Raw genomic sequence first — 19,019 nt, forward strand, 5'->3', positions numbered from 1 at the left:
ATTTGCTTAAAAAGAAAATATAATTGGTAACAAACAAACCCTACAACTATATGGCAATATAGTAATATTACTGTGGTAAATAGCTGTGAAACTGTATTTATAGTAATATACTTATGTTCGATAGAAAAGTGACATTTTCTTTTTTTTTCAATTTTTTTAACTTTTTTTTTTTTAATTTTTGAGACAGAGAGAGACAGAGCATGAATGGGGGAGGGTCAGAGAGAGGGAGACACAGAATCTGAAACAGGCTCCAGGCTCTGAGCTGTCAGCACAGAGCCTGATGTGGGGCTCGAACTCACAGACCATGAGATCATGACCTGAGCCGAAGTCGGACGCTTAACCGACCAAGCCACCCAGGCGCCCCGAAAAATGACATTTTCCACAAAGAGAAGATAAGTCTTAATATACGTGCAGTTGTACATTAGCTCTCCACGTACCATTGTAAGTTAACTGTATTTTACATGTAAGCTACGCCATTAATAACTGTAATCTATTGTAAGATATTTCTCTATGGACCCTTAATGGCAATGTGTTTCATGTTATGACACACTGCTGTGATAGATTGTAAAAAATGGCCACCAAGTTTTCCCTTCCCTGCACCTATGCCCTTGTTATGTGCAGTGTCCCACTAATGGATGAGACTTTCTCCATCCTTTATAGCTGGGCTTGACCATGTGACTAGCTTTGCCCAAAGCCACGTTAGTGCATATGATGCAGCAGAGGCTGGCGTGTTGGGTTCTGACCTCTTGTCATTCTTGCAAACTTGAGATCACTATGTGAACCAAAATAGTTACATGTTTTAAGCAACAAAGGTTTGAGGTGGTTTGTGATGCTGTACGCTTGCTGACATGAGTATTCTCAAATGCTGTTTACAAAACAATTTCCGTGTTCGAGAGCAGATCAAAGAGCAATGATTCTGTTTTGATTCAGTCTTGCCAAGTTATTCTTCATTTGAAAACAAAATCCTGATATTGAATGTCTCGGAAAGGGCATTAAATGCCAGTCCTTCTGTGTTCAATATATAGATGTACAAAAACAGGCCTGGCATTGTCACCCTCAAATACTTGTACATTTTTATCCCCATTTACTGAGAAATCAAAACTTGACCCTCGGCTACAGCTTCCCTGTCGCCTTGAAATAAGACTCTAATGCTAATAAGTCTAAATGCTGTGGCCTGTCATTACTGGTGGTTTGCGGTAAGATGTTGGTGCTTTGTTACGGTTTGGAAGTAGTTCCGTGCATGTGCTTCTCTTTGGTGAGAGTGAAATGCAATTGTGTTTCCCATCACAAGGTATCCGTGGAGAACTGTGATAGCAAATCTTGTAGAAGTGTAAATATTCACCACTTACTGGGTTTCCTTGAGCAGTGTGAAGAAGTGTTCTGTCGTTTTTGAAAGAAGCCAACGAGTATTCATGGGTAGACTCACTGAAATGCAATCTTTAAAAAGACAGCTTTAATGAAATACAATTTACGTACCATAAAGTTCACCCATTAAAATGTACGATTGGATTTTTTTTTGTATATTTAGAGTTGTGCAACCACTACCATGGTGTAACGTAAGAACACTTGGATTGCTTGTGTCCAGGAGCATTGACTGTCTTCCCTGCCCCTTCAGTCCTACACAACCGCCAATCTGTCTTCTATGGATTTGCCTAGAATAGGATATTTCATATACACAGAATCCTACAACATGTGGTCTTTTGTAACTGGCTTCTCTCATTTAGTATACTGCTTTCTAAAGTTTACCCATGATATGTATGTATGATATATGTATCCCTGTTGCCTTCTTTTACTGCTGAATAACATTCTGTTGTATTCCATCTGCATTTTGTGTATCCATTGATCAGTAAATGGGCTTTGGGATTGTTTCTACTTTTTGGCCATTATGAATAATGCTGCTATGAAAAAGTACATGTAATCTTTTTATATGGACATATGTTTTTATTACTCTTGGGTACCGGCCTAGGGTGGAGTTACTGGGCCATATGGTAATTTTATGTTTAACCATTTGAAGAACTGCTAGACTACTTTCGAAAGTGGCTACACCATTTTATTCCCGCAAGTAATGTACAAGCATTCTGATTTTTCTGAATTCTCATTAACGCTTGTAATCTGTCTTCCAATTATAATTATCCTAGTGGGGGTGAAGTAATAGCTTATTGTGGTTTTTAACTTGGATTTTTCTGATGATTTGTGTATTTGTGTATCTTTTTTTGAGAGATATCTATTTAGATCACTTACCATTTCTAAATTATTTTTTGTCTTTTTATTGTTGATTTGAAATAGTTCTTAACATACTCTGGATACAAGTCCTGTATTAGATAAGTGATTTGCAAAAATCTTTTCCCATTGTGTGGGTTGTCTTTTCACTTTTTTGAGAGTGATCTTTTAAGCACAAAAGTTTTTAATTTGATGAAGTCAAATATTTTCTTTCATTGTTTGTGCTTTTGGTCCCAGATCTGTGAAACTTTTGCCTAACTCAAGGTCACAAAGATTTACTCCTGTATTATATTTACTCCTTAGTTTTATAGTTTGGGTTCTGATATTTACATGTGTGATCCATTTTGAGCTGATTTTTGTGTATAATGTGAGGTAGGGATCCATCTTCATTCCTTTGCATGTAGATGTCCAGTTGTCCCAGCACCATTTGTTGAGTCGATTCTTTCCACATGGAATAATGCTGCCACCCTTATTGAATGAAAACCAGCTTTTGTTTACCAGCACCAATAGGTTTCTAATATTTGGGAATTTTGTCTATTTATTAGGTTTCTTTCTGTGTTACAGAAGAATAGACCAAAAGCATATGCAAAGACACACATAAACACAGACATCCAGAGACTTCTACACACACAGTCTCTCTTTTACCAAGGACTCATTTGTACTCTTTAACACCTGGAGTAATAATGTTAGAATGAAAAAGGCGGTAAGTTGAGGCCTTGATTCATATATGACTATGACACTAAGTCAGTTATAAAAGTTCATCTGCCATATGCCAATAGCTAGTTCATGACAAACTGTTTAGACCATTTCACTCCTTTGTGGTTAAGTATTTCATCACTGACTTCCTCAAATGTTGCAGTATCCCAGCCACGCACAGAATTAGAAAGGTGTATGGAACGATGGGTTGTACCTAGGGAATTAGAGAAGGCAGAGGAAAAACACATCTTGTCTTTAAGTCTTTTGTTACAGAAGGACTTGGGTGGCAAGTAGTTTCTCAAAATGAGGAGCATGGTACAGCAGGGTCCTTAATCAGTGTTTCTGGAACTCTGCTTTGTTTCATAGTCCCAAGAGGCATAACATAGTTATGTAGTTGAAGTTCCTGGCTATCGGCAGGCCACCTAATTATTCACCTGTTCAATGAAGATTTCCTGAGCACACTAATATGCTAGACACTGAGCAAGGTGCTAGGGATAGCTGTGATGGTTTTCAATACTTTCTTACAATACTTCATTACAAATATAAATTTAATATGAAAACAGGGTGCGTGCCATGGAGGAGGCAGTTCCATAGAGGCTAAATATGTGTCAAGGTGCCTGGGGTTGAATGCCAGCTCTGTGTGATTTCTGAAGAGTCATTTCTGAGTTTTCTCTCCTATAAAATGTGAATAATCACAGTATATACATTTTAGAGTGTTTATGTGGATTATATATGATATAATTCATGCCTAGAGCCTGGGTCAGAGTAAATATTTGCTAAATCAATAAACAAATGCACATGATACTAGATATTCTCTATTTCTGTATTTTTAAAATGGAATATTTTGTTCTTCTAGAAAATTTGGGATGAATTGGATTGTTTTTCACTTTCAATTATAAAAGTAACAGGTTTCGTGGTAAAATAGCACACAATGGTAAAATGTTAGGTTAAAATGCAAAGGTCCTTTTTTTTCCCTCTTATGTCCTTCAGCACCAGTTCTCCTGGGACAGCTACACTCAAGTTTCTTGTTATCCCTCCAGATACATTCTCTGCCTCTAATAGGATTTACACATAGGTTAGCGAGGTTTGTTTTAACACATTGGGGTCATAGTACGCATATTACTCAACTACTTGAGTTTTTAAAAATTAATACTGTGACCTGATTTTTTTTAAATCTGTACATATAGATCCAACTGTTTTTTTTTTTAATGTGTTTTTATTTTTAGTTTTGGGGGGGGGGGGCGGGGGGTGTAGATACAGAGGATCTGAAGTGGGCTCTGTGCTGACAGCAACAAGCCCGATATGGGACTTGATCTTTTGAACCCTGAGATCATGACCTGAACCAAAGTCGGGCGTCCAACCAACTCAGCCACCCAGGTGCCCTGCTTCTTTCTTTTTAATGGCATATAGTCTTGCATCATGGATGAACCATCCTACCTAGAACCTTACTGTAGACATCTCTATACATCGATGATGACTTTCTCAATAACGCAGTTCACATTTTACAGACGTCGTTTTCCCATGTTTCAATTGCCAGTTTTCTTTAAAAAATTTTTTTTAATGTTTATTTTTGAGAGGCAGAGACAAGGAATGAGTGGGGAGGGGCATAGAGAGAGGGAGAGACAGAGCATGAGTCAGGGAGGGGGCAGGGAGAGGGAGACAGAGAATCTAAACCAGGCGCCAGGCTCCAAGCTCTCAGCATAGAGCCCAACGCAGGGTTTGAACTCATGAACCACAAGATCATGAGCTGAGCTGAAGTCGGATGCTTAACTGACTGAGCCACTCAGGTGCCCCTCAGTTGCCAAATTTTCCACCTCTGCTCCTCCCAAATGCGAATGGATTTGCTTTTAACTTCTGTGTACTTCTGATACCACCTGGAACTTCCCACCCCTCCCAACCCCACCTTGGAAAGATCTCAAAACCTAAATTTCCACCAAACCAGAAATCTAATGTCAAATCCAGAATCTACATCACCAACTTGTTAACAAAGACAACAAAAAACATGTAGCAAAAATATACTTTTTGTAGAAAGATGCAAATCTGTTATAAATCTTAGGTGTTCAGCACTGTTCTTCATTGAAGTGGAAAACTTTTTCTTACAGTTCATCTCAGGACGTTTGACTGTTAATCAGGAAAAGATTTATATTCTAAAAGATCTTAGATGGTCTTGTTCAACTGTTCCTTAATTATCACGATAAGAGGTTGAACAGTAGATCAGCACAGCGAAGAGGATCTATAAACCCTGTAGGCTGGCGTAGCGGTAACATTTCTGATTTGATGACTGTGCGTCTTTGTTCATTTGGAAAGTAATGTCACTGATGTATTAATGTGCCTTTCTAATGTGTGTGTGTGTGTTTAATATTATAGATTCTGATTTTGAAGTGCACAAAGCTGTTTCTTACATGAGAATCCTAAAGGTTCCTCTCATTGATTTTTCACCGCTCTGTGTCTGCTTGCTTCACAGAGGACGGCGCTGTGAGTTGAACTAAGTGGACATCACTTGCAGTCCCTTCCACATCTGCCTGGTGAGTATTCTGCATGCTGTGGTAGAGTTTCTAGTTGTGGGGTTCTAGAACTTAGCATCTGTAAGGTGAATCCCCCTTCATTTATACTGATGTCCACCCTGAAGTGCCCCTCAAAACTGATTGACAGCTACTTTCCTTCGTGCAATGGAGCATCAGTCCCCTGGAATTTTCCAGATTCCAGTTCATTCATTCCACCAACCTAGGGCACTTCACCCTTCACTAGCTTTTCTCCTCGCTGTCTGTGGTAGTATTGCCTGCATTTAGTGAGCCATTAGATATCATTTAAGTTCCTGTTCTCTGCAGTTATTTCTGAGGGAAAATGTAGGACTTGTATTCAGTCCTATGCAGATAATGTTTAGGAAGATTCCCACAAATGTGGAAAAAAAATCACAATTACGCTCATTGTCAGCTAGAATCCACCATCCATTCTGTGGGAACTACCTGTGGAAATGACAGAAATAAATTCTCCCAGTGCCTCTCTAAAGTTCCATTTTATAAATCTCTAAAGAAATGCTGAAATGGGGGCCAGTAATAGCTCTATGTGGCCAATTATTTTTATTTATAAACCAGAAGTTGCCAATGCTTTATTCTAGAGCCAGGATCTTGATGAATATGAGTTTTTTTCTGACTTCTTAATCAAATTCCTATTTTTATAACTTCTGTAGGAACTTATGTAGGACTTTTTGTAGAGAGTCCTATGTTATAAGGGAAACGCTTGGACTATGTATCATTTCTTCAACAGGCAAGAAGTCATTTTATAGTGATGCATGATAAAAAATAACTAACAACTTCACTGTTCATCCTGAGAGGTGAACCCCAGCTTACAGGCATTTTAAATCAATGTTACTTTTTTCACCACCTTGCAAGTCCTGTCACACACTCTGTTACCTTCCAGCAGGGTCTGTGGCTGATTTTTTTCCAGCCTTTCTGTGAGGGGAGAGAAGAATCACACTTCTCTAAGTGATCAGTATTTAATGGTGACACAAGACTATCAAGAGAGTAGATTTATTATTGAGTGTCCCTACCTATTTTTAGTTGAGTGCACTGTGTTTTACTGCTTCCCATGGATCATTCATAAACTATATTTTAGCAGGAAAACCAGAGTTGGGGTAGGAGTTTCTAAATAATTCTCTAGGGATTTTAAATCAGGATAGGCATGACATCTGCTTTTTAGCCTTTATTACATTCTTTTTGGACTGTTTGCTTTTGCTGTGCAATAGTTGTTATTCTTAAATAAGAGATCATTTTCATCGGCTTATTATAAATGAATTATGTGTGTGGTGAAAATAAACACTTGATTCAGAAGTTTAAAAACATAGCTTAGAAGTTGTTTGTTAAACATTTTAAGTTCCAAGAAGAAGTTTTTCCATATGAAGTGGTATAAATGCCAGGCACTGGATTTTACAAAGACTTTGGATGGGCTTGGGTCCCAAGACAGCTAATAGAGTATGTGGGCTCTTTTTCCATTCCCTCTTCAAATAGGACCTGATTGGACCCAGTGCCCCACATGTCACCAGGTGGTGGTTACCCTTACCTTAGTCTTGCCTTCCTCCCAAAGAGAGAATTTACTTTCCTCCATCCTCTATTAAAAAAGCTCGGGGCGCCTGGGTGGCTCAGTCGGTTAAGCGGCCGACTTCGGCTCAGGTCATGATCTCGCGGTCCGTGAGTTCAAGCCCCGCGTTGGGCTCTGTGCTGACAGCTCAGAGCCTGGAGCCTGTTTCAGATTTGGTGTCTCCCTCTCTCTGACCCTCCCCCATTCATGCTCTGTCTCTCTCTGTCTCAAAAATAAATAAAAAAATTTTTAAATTGAAAAAAAATTTTAAAAAATGAAAAGGCTCAACTCTAGCAACATTCAGTTGTTGAGTATCTTGTATTATGAGGCATTTCATTTTCACATTGAATTGAAATCTTGTTCTTTTATAATGTCTTCCCAATTCAAAATTGGAAACCTCTAAACCTGGGAGCTGGAAGTCTTCTGGTTTTATCTTGAACACCTGCTTTCTCTGTGATTCCCATCATGAGTACCTATGACAGTACATTAGTTCTAAGCATTTGTGTTAAGCCTGTTGCTTGCACCATAGGTATTCATAATATATTTTAATTCTTGTAATGGTACAAAGTTATATTCTTATTTATGTCCCATTCAACTTGGCTTTTTAGCAGTGTTAGGCTTAAACTCCTAAAATAGAAAATATTTACATAGAGAGCAAAATGACTATTTTTGGATTATTCTTGACATTATATTTCTAGCTTCACAATGACTCTTGGTAAAGAGGAATTTATAAGTCAAACCAAAGGTGGTCTTCAAATATCATGGAAAGAAAGAAAACAACCCTTGATACCTTCTTTCCTGCAGTATTGAAATTTGGAAGATTTACCTAAATTTGGGGCTCCTTGCTTTCTGAATGATTTTAAATTGTTTTTTATTAAATATTGATTATATACGGAATGTACACTGTTATTGTCAGGTATGAAGCTCCCCAAACTTTAACGTTGACTTCTCTTTCCTTTTGCTTCTACTTTGGAGCCTTCCAGGCTGTCCTAATGTGTCTTGCAGCTGGAGGTATAGGCATAGATATGTGACATCCGTATGTTTATATGTATGGTACCAGCTATTAGGATCTTTTATTTATTTATTTATTTATTTATTTATATTTTATTTTTTAATTAATTAATTAATTTATTAGATCTAAGACCTGTGTTCTAGGGTTGCTGCAGTGCTCTTCGGGAACAAAGATGATTCTTCGTAAATTGTGGATAGTGCAGTTATTTTAAACTCTTAAGTATTATAGATAGAAGCTCTTATTTGTCGTACAACAAGAATCTGGTTTCATGTTTTCTTAGAGCCCATTCATGCATGACAAGAGTCTGGCTGAGCTCCCCAGAAGCAGACTTGAGATGAGGGATTTTTGCACGAGTGTCTTATTAAGGGAGTGCTCCCAGGAGAAACAAGTGAGTTGGAGAGGGACAGGGAAGAAAGAAGCAGGGGGATTTTTCCGAGCAAAGTCCCTGCCTCAGCCGTGATCCTGGAGGAGCTCTGGAGCATACTTGATCCTGAGAACCACTTCCTTCTGCCCCAGAGCAAGGGGCCAAGCTTTCCCATCCTTGCAGCAACCATTGGCTGTGGACTGGTTTGGGGGGAGGCTGTGAATTTGAGAGCATTTGGGGTCTTTGCATCTGCTGAGGAAGCAGCTCCAATAGTTAAGGGGTATTCCTCTTAAAAAATCTGCAAGTGCCGGGGTACCTGCGTGGCTCAGTTGGTTAAGCCCCCGACTTTGGCTCAGGTCATGATCTCATGGTTTGTGGGTTCCAGCCCCACATCTGACTGTGCTCCTGCTTCAGATTCTGTGTCTCCTCTCTTTCTGCTCCTCCCCCTCTTGCACAGGTGCACACATACACACTCTCTCTCAAAAATTAAAAAAAAATTGCAAGTGTCATCTCTTAGAAGCAAAGCACATACAAGCCAGGAGATGGGCACACAGGACAGCTAAAAGGGACCCAGTGGTGACAGGACATGGGAGTGTCTGTTCTACCTAGCAGCAGCCATGTCATTGAATGCCATGTCATTCCTTCACTCCTACAGACCTACTTGTCATCCCTTAGACTTTCAGCCATATATTTCCTGGTACAAGTTTTCTGCATTTCGAGAAGCACCTTAAATTCACTTTCTTCCCCAGGGAAGTTAATAAGCTACTGCTTCAAATATTTTTAAGTCCAAAAGAGATTACAGTGCAGAGAGATACCTAGGTAATTTGCAGTGAGTAAAATTTCTACATATATTTGACTTAAAAAAATAATAAAATCTGAAATCTCAAAGCTTTCCTTAGATGCATGTCAGCTTGAATAATGATTTCAGTGCCCTGAACCGGGAGGCAAGGATATTGTCTGATTGTATGATTGTAACTTATTCTTGCTAGCAGCATTTCTGAGCATACACACTAATTGTTATTTTTCATTCTCTCTTAACCATCCTTTTAAATTGTATTCCTTAATATTTCACCTGTGCCTTTAAGAGTTTTTTTTTCCTATGGAGTTTTTAGGGAAATATATATGGTGTTTCCTTGGGTACCTTTAATTCAGTAGAGCACAAAAGTGTGATCCAATAGAAATATGTGAGCAGCATATGAGATTCCAATTTTTCTTGTGGCCTCATTAAAAAAGTAAAAAGGAATTGGTTGTTATAGCAGCCTGAGCTGGAGGCTGGAAAGTCCAGGATCACAGCTGAAATTAATTTTAATCTATTTAGCCTAGTACATCCTAATTATTATTTTAACATTTAATTAATATAAACAGTATTGAGATTTTACATTTCTTTCATCTGGTGTATATTTTGTACTTGAATCTCAGTTCAGACCAGCCATATTTCAAGTCCTCAGAAGCCACATTTGGCTAGTGGCACTGAGCAACTTCAGAATGTTCTAGAAAAACTCTGGTAACAGGCTTACTTCCTTTGAGATAAGACTTTGTTAGGGCTCCTGAACCGCCCTGGTAACCCTGTTCAATAAAGAAATGAGGCAGTACTGTTTTCCAGAGAAAGTGAGCTGACTTTCCCTTAATGAGCCAATGTCCTATAGCCGTGGATTATGGTTAAAACGATTGGGTTTGGCAGGTAAGCTGTCACTAATAACCTGCAGGAGTGTGGAATTCTAGTATCACTTTTTAGAGGAAAAAGGATCATGAATGAACAGTAGTATGTGGAAGGATTCTAAAGAGGAAAGGATGGAGTCTTGGGTAATGGAAAGATGTGTATATGTACATAATGTGTGTTAGGGAAGAAGGTTCTAAAAAATTTGGGGTACTTGCATGGAAACCGATGAGGCTGGAGTACTAAATACACAGTAAGAATGGAAGGTAGTGGCTAGATTATGACCCAGTTCAAACCTTACATTTTCCAGTGTATGGAGTAAGGTATCTGATGATGCAGTTTATATGCTGGGGTCTGTTATAGTTATTTATCGTTGTGTAAGAAATCACTTCAGAATGTAGCAGCTTGAAACAGCAGCACTCACTCACTTCTGTGGGTCAGGGGTTTGGGTGGGTTCTGTTGTGCACTTCTGGCTTGGGGTCACTCCAGCGGTTGTATTCAGATGGCCTCTGAAGCTGAAAGAGCAAGAGGCTGGAGTAGCTGATGGCTGACTTGCCCCCCTCTCTCTCAATATAGATTCAGGATTTCTCCAGATGGTCTTTCTTCACGGGCAGCTGTGGGCCTCCTCACAGCATGGCGGCTTCAGGGCAGCCAGAAGGCTTGCGTGGGCTCTGGCAAGATGATTCCAGCTGACAAGCTGGAAGCAGCATCACTTTATGACTTGACCTTGGAAGTCATGCTGCATCATTTCCGTCATATTATTTGGTTATAGGTGAATCACAAACTTGCCCAGTTTTAAGGGGGAGGAGACTTAAAAGCCCACCTCTCAGTGGAAGGAGTGTTAAAGTCCCATTGTGTGAAGAGAATGTTAGAAATACCATCTGCCACAGGGACCCTCTCCTACTATACTATACACATCTCGACCTCTTTGCCATGATCTGGGAATGCTCTAGGATGAACGGACCACTCATTACTGGGCACGTTTCTGCACAGTGGCTCTCTCCCTTTCCCTTCCCTGGTCAGCTAGACTGGGCTGCTCTTAAGAAGACTCTGAAGTCTTCTGCTTAGGCAATGAATGGCCAGCTGGCCATTTCATGGATTGGGCTTTTCACATGTAGCTCATGAGAATGCTGCTGTTGAAGTCATTATGACATTAAAATTGTTTCTTTGTGTCATTTCCCAAAAACCCCTGAGTGGTCATGACAGCAAGAACTTCTCCCCTCAGTGTTACAGGCACCCATTTTGAGTTGGGCATACAGAGGCTTTTCCAGATGTGAAATATGGATTTTCCCCCTGCCAAATGTAAATATTTGCTTTGTTTGGTTTGTTTCTGTAAAAGGGAGGGGAGAAAATAAATTCAGTAGAGCTCCCCAGTCTTTGTACATTTTTGTGCTATATCAACAAAATGGCAAAAGCCCAGTGGAAATGGCTGCATTTAAAAACTCCTTACCTACTTTTCTGAAATGAAAACAGGAGCAAGGCATCTGGTCTGCTGTCCTCAGGTGGGAAAGGGCAATTTACTGAGGCCTGAGGACTAAAATAAACACTCCCAGGAGAGGAACCAGCTTGTGACCTTGGGCCATAACCACCTCACAGATCAACTGCTTCATTTCTTGCTGTATTTTGTGGCCCCTGTTGGGGGTGGGGGCAGATTCAGTGTCACAAAAGCAGGAGGAGAGCAGTTGGAAGAGGACCCCAGTGGCTCGGTTGGTGAAAATGCTAACAGGATCTGCTGACCCTTCTTCCTGTGTGGCCAGAGGACCTGCGGTTTAACAGTGAGCATTCAGGTAGCTGGGAGAAGGCAGTACTCAGAAAAAGTTAGCAGCAAGAAGCTCCTGTGATGGTAGTGGTGTTCCTACTCCTTGAGTAATGATATAGCAGTCTAGAATTTGGGTAGGTGCAGCCCATTTTCTCATCGGAGATATGTCAAAGAGTCCCTGCAGGACTGATAGAAAAATAGAAGTCAAACCCACATCCCTAAGCAATTAGAAGTTTACTTGTTCCTGGTGACCTCTGTACTTTCTCACCTGGGTGGACACATGGTGGTGTTGGAGTCAGAATGGGAACTCTGAAACCTGGGGCCTTGGTTTTCCCATCTGGAAAATGAGCAAGCAGACTGTTGCCCAATTCATGGGTTTTGGAAGTCTTTATGGGAGATGATCCTGTAAGCTCTCCTGAGGACGAGATGGTGCGTGTATGGGACCTGTCTTATACTCCGTATGTTCTTCGTGTTTTCCTTTCCTGTGGATGTTGCTGAGGCTTCAGACTGGTTGCTAGTTAACTGGCTGGCCTCTTTCTGTGCCTCTGTAGCCCTATGCTCTTTGTTCAGTACAAAACTAAAGGAATAAACAGTCTGCAAAGGACCAGCCTTGAGGAACTCAGATACCATTTTGTCCTTACTTTAAGGACCTCCTACCCAGGGGTGCTGTGCCCTCTGGCACTCTACAAAGTGACTTTTCTGTGGATTCCAGACTATGCACAGATGCTGCTCTTCTGTGAGGAAGACCATCCCTATATTGAACCATCTTCTTTTCATGTGTTGGCAGTATTTCTGCTGCTTCTTCCATCCACATTTGCCAATACCACTGTCTCTTCTGGTGCTCCTTTCTGCCATCCTCAGGGACTTCGGTCTTAAAGACCTGGCTACTTTGCCTCTCTTGTCATCGTCGTCTTCTTTCTTCTTCTTTCTTCTTCTTTCTTCTTCTTTCTTCTTCTTTCTTCTTCTTTCTTCTTCTTTCTTTCTTCTTCTCCTCCCTCTCCTCCTTCTCCCCCTCCTCCTCCTCCTTTTCCTCCTCCTCTTCCTCCTAAATTAAATTCACACAACCAAAATTAACCATTTGAAAGGGAACAATCCTTTGTCCTTTAGTGCATTCACAGTCTTGTGCAACTACCACCACCTTTATCTAGTTCCAAGATATTTTCATCACCCCCAAAAAATTCCACAGTCATTAAACAGTTGCTCCCCACTTTCCCCTTCCGCAGTGCCTGGCAACCACCATTCTGCTATTGGATATTTCATATGAATGGAATCATATATGAGACCTTTTATGTCTGGCTTTTTTTCCACTGGATGCAATGTTTTAAAAATTCACCTATGTTATATTACATATGTCGGTACGTCGTTCTTGTCATAGCTGAACAATGACATCTGTTGTATGTGTGTACCATAATTTGTTCATTCATCCATTAATGGGAAATTGGGCTGTTTTCATCTTTGGCTATTGTGAATAGTGCTGCTTTGCACATGTGTGTATGTATTTGAGTCCTTTCAGTTGCTTTGGGTATCAAATGGAATTTCTGAGTCCTGTTTTAATTCTGAATTTAATGTTTTGAAGAATTATAACACTCTTCTGTACAGTAGCTGTGCCATTTTGCATTCCCACCAGCAATGTAAGAGAGTTATGATTTCTCCACATCCTCGCCAACACCTATTTTCCTTTTCTTTTTATTACAGCCATCTTAATGGGTGTGGAATTATACCACATGTGGTTTTGATTTGCATTCCCTGATGACTAATCATGTGCATCTTTTCATGAGGTGGTTGGCTATTTGTTTACCTTCTTTGGGGATTTGTTCAAGTCCTTTACCCATTTTTTAAGTAGGTTGATTGCCCTTTGATAAAAGTTCTTTATACGTGATTCATATCAGATCTATGGCTTACAGATACTCTCTCCCATACTGTAGGTTGTCTTTTTACTTTCTTGACAGTGTCTTTTGATGCACAGATTTTTTTAATTTTGATGAGGTTGAATTCACTTTTTTGTTGTTGCTCTTGCTCTCATTGTTGTATATAAGAATCCATCACCAAATTCAAGATTATGAAGATTTACTCCTATGTTTTCTTCAGAGAATTTTGTGGTTTAAAGCTATTATAACCATGTCATTGATCCATTTTGAGTGAATATTTTTTAATGTCAAGTCAGGGTCCAGCCTCATTCTTGTACATGTGGATATCCAGTTGTCTTGGCACCGTTTATTGAAGAAACTGTTTTTTATCCATTGAAAGATCTTGGCATTCTTTTTTTTTTAAATTTTTACTGACTTTAAAAATGTTGATTTCAGTAGAGTTAACATCCAGTGTTCTATTAGTTTTGGGTGTATAATACAGTAATTAAACAATTCCATACATTACTCACTGCTCATTACCATAAGTGTACTCTTAATCACCATTACCTCTTTCACGCATCCCCCACCCACCTCTGCAATGGTAACTATCAGTTTGTTCTTTGTAGTTAAGTGTCTGTTTTTTGGTTTGTCTCTCTTTTTTCTTTGTTCGTTTGTTTTGTTTCTTTAATTCCACATGTGAGTGAAATCATACGGCATTCTTGACAATCAGTGGGCTGTGATGTATAAATTTATTTTTTGAGTCTCAAATGTGTGAATTTATTTATTGAGTCTCAAGAGTTTATTTATTGAGTCTATTGTTCTGTATGCCTATTCTTATGCCAGTATCACATTGTTGGGATTTCTGTGTCCTTGTTGTTGTCAGTTTTGAAATCACAAAGTGTGAGTCTTTCAGCCTTTTTTTTCCCCCCAATGTTGTTTTGTCCACTCAGGACTCCTCCTCCTCTTTTATTACTGTTTTGACCTGTAGTGATTCTTGAATTGTGGTACTGCACCTCAGGACAAAGGAGCAACCCAGTGAATAGTCATGTATTTGCATGGGGGGTTATTATAGGCCTGGTAGAATCCAAAGGCTTTTCTTGCTTAAGATCATTCCTTAGGAACATTGACAAGAGCTGCATTGGTGGTATTCAAAGCAAACCCAGTATGCAGGCTATTGGGTTAAAGGGGCTCATTAGAATTCTAAGGGGCCCTTTGGATAAAAGCAAATGTACAACCTCCTGTTTGCTGTGATAACTAGATACTGTTTTCTGGTTTGTGCATATGTTCAATTGTATTAGTCATGGTCTTCAATTATATAAACAATTAAAAAAAAACAACAAACCTCTCCTATAAAGGAAAACTCTGACCTAAGCATCAAAATCATGAAGAAGTCAGAAGGTAGAAAGAATGAGGAGGTGGGAGAGTGATTTTGTGACTCTACCGGGATCAGTTGCTGGGGTGACTCACATTTGTTTCCAGTGTGTTTGACCTCTGGTCCATTCCTTTGAGAATATGTGGGATTCTCCTTTTGGAAATAAGTCTTATCTGTGAATCCTCGGCAACTGCTTTTTAAGCATTTCCAGATGGCCCTCAAAGTCCTCATCTAATAGAAGCTGAGAGATTGCTCCTGGAGGGGGTCGGGGTGGGTGCTGGAGAAATCAGCTTTAACCCCTAGACACTCCACACTAGGAAACTATGAGAAACAGAGATGTGTTTTCTGTTTGACCCTCATTAGAATAAGAGTTTGGAAGCAGACTGCATTGTGTGTGGGTTATATACATGTATGTGTATTAATAAAATCATTTAAAGCACTCAGTGGAAAACCCAAATAAGTGTACAGGAACAAGTATAGACTAATAAAACAAGGTAGAAAGAAAGGGATTTTGGGCAAAAGACCCAGGCCATCTATGAGAGTGTGGGGGGTAACTTCTTTCCCAAAAACTGATGGGCTTTTTTTTGTACTTTATTTGGTAGCTTTAGTATGCATTAAAAATCTTTTTTACAATAATTCTTTGTGTTTAAGATTTTCATTGAAGCTTAAGAAAGGAATTATAAGAGTGACTACAAGGGAAAAAAATGGGAAACTTCACATCCCTCCCCCCACCCCCAGACTGTGTTATTAGTCATCCAGGGCACTCATAACAAAATGTCACTGCCTGGGTGGCTTAAACAACAAAAATTTATTGTCTCACAATTCTAGAGGCTAGAAGGTATCATCAGGAGTAGTTTCTCCTGAGGCTTTTGTTTTTGGCCTGCAGATGGCCACCATCTTGCTGTATCTTCACATGGACTTTTCTCCATACTTGCACATCCTTGGTGTCTGTGTCCATGTTTCTTCTCTCTAGAAGAGCAGCAGCCAGATTGGATTAGGTAAGCTTACCCTAATGACCACATTCCAGTTGAATCACCTCTTTGAAGGCCCTGTCTCCAAATCCAATCACATTCTTAGGTAATTGGCAGTTAATGCTTCAACATAAGAATTTTTGAGGAGACACTGTTCAGCGCATTACAGGCAGTGTAGGTAAAGGCAGGCATAGGTTAAGTAGGACGCCAGAACTTCGTGACTCAGGGCCGTGAGGGATAAGGAAAAGTTGTGGGAGTAGAGTCTATGCACTGCTAATGGGAAAGAAGCTATTTCCCTTAGTGATCAGTGTGTCACTTAGCCTTTGCTGTAACAGACTACTACTCCCCCCGCCCCACCAAAATGTAGTGGCTTAAACCAGTGACCATTTATTTAACTCACAATTGAGTAGATTGGCAATGTCGACTGGCCTTGGCAGGGAAGTTCTACTGATCTCCATTGGGCTCACTTAAGAATCTGTGGTCAACTTCTGGGTATACTGAGGATTGGCTGGTTTAAGATGGCATTAGCTGGAATGGCTCATTTCTCCTCCTTTGGCTCTTGCCTTCCAGCAGGCTGACTTGGGCTTGTTCACATGGCAGTAGCAAAGTACATGGAGTGAGAGCAAGGGGGAGAGAGTGAGTGTGTGCAAAAACATCCCAATTATTTCTGCCACATTCTGTTCACCAAGGCAAGTCACAGTCTAGCCCAGATTGAAGAGGTGGGGAAGTAGACCCTTTCAGGTGAATGGCTCTTGGACTAGGATTATCTGACTGTAAAATTTCTGTGGCCTCTTTTACTTTATATTCATAATACACTTGGCCTGTCCTCACAAATCATTAAATAGCAATCTGGAAAGGAATTGCAAGTGCATTTATTTATGAGTGAGCAGTAATTCTTCCCAATTTGGGATGAATAGTTTAATCAGAACATTTATTTCAACCATGGGTATCTGTCTTTCCTGCATGGCTTGGTCTAGACAAATCACTGGGAGAGATCCTAATTGGGAAAATGCTAAGTGAGAGCTCAGTTTTCTTCCCTTATGCTACTTAGAATATTGGATACTCTGGAAATAAGGTAGTCTAGTGGAAACCTTCAGCTTTTTCTCATGGATACCAGCCTCATGAAACTGGAGCAGGAGAAATGGGATCTCTGAGGTCTTCTGTAGGAGGATATTGAGCAAATTCAATTCTAATGCCTTATATGGGAGAATATGATTCATATAAACTCTCTTAGAAGAGAGTTATTTCCAGGGTGCCTGGGTGGCTCAGTCGGTTGAGCATTCGACTTCAGCTCAGGTCATGATCTCCCAGTTCTTGAGTTCAGGCCCCACGTCGGGCTCTGTGCTGACAGCTCAGAACCTGGAGCCTGCTTCAGATTCTGTGTCTCCCTCTCTCTCTCTGACCCTCCCCCCACTCGTTCTCTCTCTCCACCCCCCTCTCAAAAATAAACATTAAAAAAAAATCGCCAGATTTACTAGTCATACCCACATGGGAGTCTGTTAAGGGAACCCTCCCCAATTCACTCAGTATCTCATATTAAAAAAAACAAAAGCAATGCTGTGTGTAACAGTTGTTCCTTACAGGCTGTATGTAACAGCCTCCCGTTGTGGGGTGACTCCAGCACGCTGAACTTTCATGGAGATTGAGAACACGTGAGCATCTTACAGGGCAGAGAAAGGAAAACTGATGTGTAGGGTCTGAAAGTTCCAATATTAAAATGTAAATCTGGAAAGCAAAAAGAAACCTATTTTTAGTGCATTTCCACAGAAAAATCATTTGGCAGATTCTTAGAAAGTTATTCACTTACAGTATGACTCCTTCAATTTCACTCCTAGGTTTCCTTCCCAAGAGAATGAAAACTTCTGTCCTTACAAAGACTTGTAAATGAATGTTCATAGCAGCTTTAGTCATAACACAAAAGTTGGAAAGAACCAAATATCCAGCAACAGGTGATGGATAAACATATTATGATGTATGCATACAATGGAATACTGCTTAGCAGTGAAAAAGGACCAAGTTATTGGTGCAAACCGTAACTGGGGTGAACCTCAAAAACACCCTGTTGGGTGAAAGATATGATATGTAAAACGGTACATATGCTGTTATTTATAGGATATTCTAGACCGGAAAAATAATCTGTAGTGACAGAAAGCAGGTTGGTGTTTATGGCTGGTGTGTATATAGGGAAGGGTGTGGGGGTGGGGATATCAGGGGGGCCTGAAGAAACTTTTGGGTTGATATAAAAGCTTCCAGTATCTTGGTTGTGGTACTGGTGACATGGGTGCATTTGATTATATATAACCTTTACCTCAATCAATTTAGCTCTCCTAGAGGAGTTACTCCTGTTTCTCATACAATAGATCTATAGTAGGGCAATGTGAGATTTTTATGATCATTAAGAGGGGACATAGGTTTGTAGAAGCTAATACTAGATGAGGCTTATTTGTTAGGCTCATTTTTCTCTAAATTGTACGTTGTTGGAAAGACTAAGCAAGAACAAGCCCATTGTAGACCTGGCTCAAGTGACTAAGCCAACATCTTTTTAATTAAGACCAAATTTGGGAAATTCTTTAATTGAATTGGGGACACTTCACTTATATAGCTGAACTATGGGAGGGACAGCTGGGTAAAGTTAAAAGATCATTTTCAATATTTGATATAGCACAAAGGAGTAAAGATTGGGTTTATGGTTCATAGATAATATACTCGCATCAATCAAATCTTATTCTTTGAAAATCAGAGTGTTTTAATAGTAGGTGTATGTTGTATGTGTACTATCCAAGTTCTGGAGGGGACAAAAGTACATAAGAACAGGAGAAAAATAGTCCCTTAAAATTATTTGGAAGTGTCCAATCCAGTCATGCAGAACTGGCTGCTAAGATCCTGTTTTGGTCTGTTCTGTCTCTGATTGTTTAAAAGATAAAGCTGTGAGGAAAATGTTTGTCATGTGTTTATTTAGATTCAATAGTTGGATGTAACTTAGTAAGAGCAACTTTTCTTTTAGCATCAAAGGGTTTATTAATTCACAGATGTCATTCATGCCC

At 39.8% G+C, this 19,019-nt stretch overlaps 1 protein-coding gene across 10 annotated transcripts in view; it reads left to right on the forward strand.

Annotated features, from left to right (window-relative positions):
* PLCB4 (phospholipase C beta 4) overlaps window positions 1-19,019 on the forward strand; it is a 420,321-nt gene that overhangs the window by 163,090 nt on the left and 238,212 nt on the right. For all 10 annotated transcript variants that reach the window (XM_043602872.1, XM_043602876.1, XM_043602879.1 and 7 more), the window contains one exon: window positions 5,381-5,441. The gene's annotated coding sequence lies outside the window, so the exon portion shown is untranslated. The remainder of the gene's footprint in view (window positions 1-5,380; window positions 5,442-19,019) is intronic.

This window comes from Prionailurus bengalensis, chromosome A3 (genome assembly GCF_016509475.1).
Source record: "Prionailurus bengalensis isolate Pbe53 chromosome A3, Fcat_Pben_1.1_paternal_pri, whole genome shotgun sequence".
Taxonomy (NCBI): domain Eukaryota; kingdom Metazoa; phylum Chordata; class Mammalia; order Carnivora; family Felidae; genus Prionailurus; species Prionailurus bengalensis.